Source organism: Meleagris gallopavo, chromosome 12 (assembly GCF_000146605.3).
Source record: "Meleagris gallopavo isolate NT-WF06-2002-E0010 breed Aviagen turkey brand Nicholas breeding stock chromosome 12, Turkey_5.1, whole genome shotgun sequence".
Classification (NCBI taxonomy): Eukaryota; Metazoa; Chordata; class Aves; order Galliformes; family Phasianidae; genus Meleagris; species Meleagris gallopavo.
This window is the reverse complement of record NC_015022.2, coordinates 11843145-11848446: the sequence shown is the minus strand read 5'-3', so window position 1 is coordinate 11848446 and position 5302 is coordinate 11843145. Positions and strand designations below refer to the sequence as shown.

At 45.2% G+C, this 5302-nt stretch overlaps 1 protein-coding gene and 1 long non-coding RNA gene across 2 annotated transcripts in view; one reads left to right on the top strand and one right to left on the bottom strand.

Annotated features, from left to right (window-relative positions):
- Nucleotides 1–1861, bottom strand: part of LOC109369638 — a 7780-nt gene extending 5919 nt beyond the window's left edge. Inside the window, exons 1-2 of the long non-coding RNA XR_004161060.1 lie at nt 1750–1861; nt 859–1003 (exon numbers count right to left, since the gene is read on the bottom strand). This is a non-coding gene — a long non-coding RNA (uncharacterized LOC109369638). The remainder of the gene's footprint in view (nt 1–858; nt 1004–1749) is intronic.
- Nucleotides 1–5302, top strand: part of ZFAND6 (zinc finger AN1-type containing 6) — a 42960-nt gene that overhangs the window by 6014 nt on the left and 31644 nt on the right. The window contains exon 2 of the mRNA XM_010717468.3: nt 1868–1961. The gene's annotated coding sequence lies outside the window, so the exon portion shown is untranslated. The remainder of the gene's footprint in view (nt 1–1867; nt 1962–5302) is intronic.

The following is a 5302-nucleotide window of genomic DNA, read 5'->3' as shown; positions in this document are numbered from 1 at the left end:
TGCGTGCGCAGAGCCGTCCCGGGGCAGAGGTGTTTGTACGCGTGTCCCTGGGCGGATAAGGGAGCTGCCCCGAGGTGCGCCGTGCCGTTCTGAAGTCCGTTCCCTGGGTGGCTGTCCGGGCTTGTCCCGCACGGGGGGGCATTGCATAAGAGTTACGGGGAGCTAAGAGGTCCTTCGGTTCTTCTGAGGCTCCGTGCTCTCTCAGCTGTGCCAAAGTGCGTGCGCTGCGGGGAAGGGTGCAGCGCTGTGAGCTGCCCTGTGAACTTTAAGTGGGGGGGGAGGGGGAAGAAAGCAGCTGCTCTTTTTCTCCTCCTGCTTCCAAGCAAGTGATTTGGCTTGGTGTCATCTGAAACGATTCCTTTTGCAGAAAGCTGGTCCTCCTCTGTTGATAATGGTAACTCAGCAGTTGGGGGAAGCAAATCTGCCAGTTCCTTCCTTGCTCTCTTTCCCGTGTCTGCTTTAACTTCTGTCGCTTTGCTCTTTGAGTTCTGCCTGGTTTGTTTATGTGCTGTTGCAGTATGAACACCTGTTCTTCGTATTAATTACTGCCCAGCCTCGAATAAGAGGCCTGGCTCTGGCCTCATCCATAATATATTTATTCTGGCCAAAATAACAGCGTGTTCCTGCTTGTTTTTTTTTTTTTTTTTTTTTTTTTTTTTTTTTGTTCCTTATGATGCTGGGTATCAAAGCTGACACATCAGTGGCAGCACTCCTTGATTTTACTGCTTTCCTGATAGCGTCTTCAGCAGGGAAGGATTTCCTCTATCCTGTGTGTGCTTCTGAGGATACCTCTTAAAATAGCTTTTGCCTTACAAAACAAGGAATCGTTAAAATAATAACAGATTAAAATCAACTTACCTAATCGTGTGTTGTTGACACGGATGACAAACATTGTGTTTCATAATATACCTTGGAGAGAGTGATCTAAGAACGTAAGTTTACATTTTAGCTGCTTGTTATTTCACGGTCTCGGATGGTGCATACAAAGCCTTGTACAAATAGCCTGAAAGAGATAGTGGCAAGTTATCGGGAGAGCAGCACTGACATAAACTAGTGAAAAGTTGCCATGGTTACAGATAAAGGTAATCCCTGTTTCTGTAAGAGTGTGTCCTTCTGTAACAGCTGTATTAATCAGTTTGATTTCGGAGGGGATTAGAAGTACCCAAACTCCTGGCTCTGTTTTCTTGTCAGCTAATAGTTGTGCAGCTCTCTTTTTAATTAAGTGCTGAATAGACTTGGACTTGTGCTCAACATACTCAATTTAAGCTGCAGAGAATATTATAGATTATACACAGATGCAGGTGAAGCATGCTGAATTAAGTGGAAACTGGCTTTATTATTATTTTTTTTTCCACCCAAGAGTTACCTGACAACAAAGAAAAATCTTCCTAAATCCTTTTTGGATCCTTTCTCAGGTACTCTAAAAAGAGTTCTGTGGCATCTCATGCTGCAGCCCTCAGCTATGTGTCCGTACAAGATGTAATTCCTTGTTCTGATCTTAAAAGATACATATATTAAAAAAACATAATAATATCAGCATGGCAGCTGCTGGGTGATTGAGAACAATTATGGCTGTGCAGCTTGTACATGAGGAGATAAGAGAGGAGCAAAAAGGAAAGAGAAAAAACAAAAAAAATAAAAAATAAAAAAAATCAAAGCTGTTCACTTACTGGCTTGTTCCCTGCACAGGAGGAAGCGGTTGGAGTGTAACATGTGGATAAACTTCAATAAGTTCTCATGGTAGCTCACCTGTGAGTGATCTGAGATAGCTGTTTGAACTGCAGGGTCTGGGGCTGTCCAGGCAACTACTGAGCCTGCTCTGCTGAAGGCCTGATATTTACCATGTGCACCTCTCTGTTCTTTCCAGGTTTGATTATTGCGTGCAGTAGTACATCTTGGATCGAAAGCAGCAAGGGAAATCTCAGGAAGTTCTTCAAGATTACTGCAATCTCATCAGTCTGGTATGTTGTGCTCCCTAGGCTCCTGGGGTAACAAGTTGCATTCTTTGTATGCACGGGCCTCCTTAGTTACTGCTCAGGACACTGAAGTTTCTAGGGCTTTGGCTTGCTACCAGCAACATTATTCTCAGGAAGCAGTATGCTACCAAGAGCTATGGAACTTTGTATTGCTGGGGTAGTGCAGGAGATCACTTTCAGTAGTGTTATTCATACCAGGGTAATGAACCTGTGCTCCAGAACCTTCAGTCAACATACACTCTGAACCTGTTTTCGTCTTGCCTGGAAATGCAAGGCAGGACGGGCACTTCTGCAAACTCCTTAAACAAAAACCAAGTTGGAAAGAAGCTACCCCTGACTGATTGACTCTCTAGAGGCTGCACAGTGGTTTGCTGAAGAATGCATAAGAATATGAAAAGGAATGTTTTTTCATCATGCAGGGGTGCTTTTTTAGGTCCTTATGTAGACATGTTGTTTAGGTTTAGTAAAACTGCTAACTTTTGAAATCGTCTCTCAAATGCCAAAGTTCTGAAATTCCTATGCTTATGTGCTTTTAAACTGATGTATTTGCAAAGGTCACTAATACAGCAAGTTTGAGAACTGCAGCTTACAAACAAGTATTATAACATTAACTTTTTAATTTTGAAAGTATCTCAAACTAAAAGACAAAATCAGCACATGCTGTAACACTGACACAGTTGACAACAGGAGGGTAAAGTCCTCTTTTACAATTCAAGCTCAGTGTGTCAAAGCAGCACTTCTGCTGCTTTGCTACTTATTAACGTGTATAAAATCCAGAAGTCCTGGGTGTTTGTGACCAGTGGAAAGCAGGTGCAACTTGTGAAGAAAGCTGTGATCTGGGAACCGGATAGCAAGTAACCATCTCTGTATCTAATCGCCCCACAGCCTTCCGTGCAGCTTTTGATCACTACTATTCTGGTCTCTGTTGGAACTGCTGACTTAAAGATGAAAGGCTCTGGTCTTGATCTCTTGAGCTGTCAAGTCCTCCAAACTTACTGTCTTCTGTATATTTAAGATTACAGAACAAATGGGCTTATAGCCGTTCCATGATTACAATAGTCAAATGAGAGTCAGGTGCTCTCTTGTTGTTGTCCTCAGAGCAAAGTTCAGTGGCAGCAAACCGAATCTCTTTTACACTGCTGTCAAAGCTTCCCTGTTTAGTGTACTTGCTGCTGCAATCTACTGGTTTATTTTTTTCTGCATTACTACAGACACTGTAAGAGTAACAAAGGCGTAACTTCAGCCTAGACCTTAAAATGATGTCTCTGCACTTCCTGTGTAGTGTCTGAGTTTGAAGAGAGAATAGATTACTTGTGTTCAGAAACCAAGCTTATAAACTGGGCTTTTTAGTGATGAATTTCACTAGATTTCAGCATGGGAAATAACTAGAGTAGCAGTTTTTTTAAAATGTGGACTTCCAACATCTAGATACAGATGTGTGTACCCACAGTTTCCAGTTTGGTGAGACAGGGCCAACTGTGAACCTTTTATTTTTTTCCCCCCTGTATCACAGATTTTTGTGGGGGATCTATTACTTCCATGCTGATAGCAAGTTACTCCTGGAGCGTTCTTAGTGAGATAGTAGAACGTTGTCTGCTTGCTTTAAAATGAAATTAGGTGAGCAAATCAGGGAGGTCAGTTCTGAGCAGAGGAGAAGCTGCTTTGCCATTCCCCCATGCCGTGGTGAGCCACACTCTGGCTTATCAGGAGGTGAGCAAACTTCTGCCAGATCAGCAAGCCAGAGGTGCACAGAAGGGGCTGATGAGCACCAGAGCTGTGGTGAGGGAGTAGGGCACGCTGTGTGGCTGGGAGGGGAAAGATGGGGAGAAAGGAGGAAGAAACTTGTCCCTTGTGCTGTGATAAGGAGCTACTGGCTGCCTGGTTAACAGAAATGTGAGTTCAAGTGCAGGATGTTTAATGATAAGTGATTTCTCATCACTGTTGCAGTTGCCAGGTGGTTAGGCTTCTTTAGTTATAGGTTAACATTTTTATTTTTCTCCTGAAAGCCATAAAGCAGTGTTTGCAGTTGTCACGTTCTCTGCTAGCACTGGGCAGTTCTGCTGATAAGATGTGCAACTTCTGCTGTTGTTGTTATTGTGGGCCTGAAGTTAATGTGCTCTGAATTGAAGCTTTCCAGGACTGGTCACTGAGATACTTGGAAGACGCTTTGCTGGTATGCTTTATTTGCATGAACTATGTGCTTGGTTTTCATTGCTTTGATAGCTGTGGTCAGAAGTGCTGTGTAAGTATGGTCTCCTGGTTGCCCTCGGGGTAACTTGAAGTCCTATGAAGTACTGGATTCAAACATAAGGGTTAACAGCTGTTGCTTCCAGCTCAGATTTTAGGTTCTGTAGGGAAAGTTTGGTAAATCTTGTCAAAGGTATCTCCATTCTTGTCATGCTTTGTGCTCATTAACTGAACAACTGCTCAAATTGCTGCTTTCCAGTTCAGTTTGGATTTGTGGTGTGACAGATCAGCCTGTAATATGAGGTAGCAGGAAGCATATGTGACTGTTTGAAGGGGGCTTAGACGTGTGTTCAGAAGGTGCTTGTGTTCTTTTTGGTGGTGGTTGTGGAACAGCAGCGTGCTGAGCTGTGCTGGAGTTGGTTGGTGTGCACAGGGTGTGTGGGTATCTGTGCTGGGGGTGAGAGAGGCATTGCTGGGGGGAGAGGTGGGAAGAAGCAGAAACGAGGAGCAGCTTTTCCCCTGTACAGCAACAACCCAACCCCAGTGTGTTTATGCGGGCAAGCGTGATAGCTTCATCCAGCTTCATATTGGTAGCTACCTAGAAATAAGCACTTGAAACCGCTTTATATAAGGCAACTTTGCTGGTGAGGTAGGCATTGTGTAACTGCTGGTTCTTGGTGGGTGTGCGAGGGAAGTTGCGGATCTCTGGCCCACCCCAGGTTTGTTCTCCAATGGGATTTATCAGTGCTTGTGAAATATTTGTTACGCTTTGTTTCGTTTTGACTCTTCCTCTATGTTCACTTGACGGGTAGGGAAACCCTTACAACACCAGCGCCGGCTATTTGCGCAGCACGAAGAAGCTGTGCTGTGGGAAACGCTGCCGGCCGTCAGAGCTCGAGCAGCTCCGTGCAGATGTGGCGAGCCGGGGGAAGGCTGAATAAGCACGAAAAGTTTTGGCAGCGCGCAGCACCTCGCGAGCGGGAGGCAGCCGCTTCCTGCCTGCGCCGTGCTGACTCACGCCTCGAACCGGGAGCGCAGTGTGGAACTGCCCTCTGCGCGTATTTTTAGCCGGGTTACTAATTCAGGCGGCGTGCCGGCTTCCCGGGGCAACTGCGGCGGCCGCCGGGCCCCGAACCCAC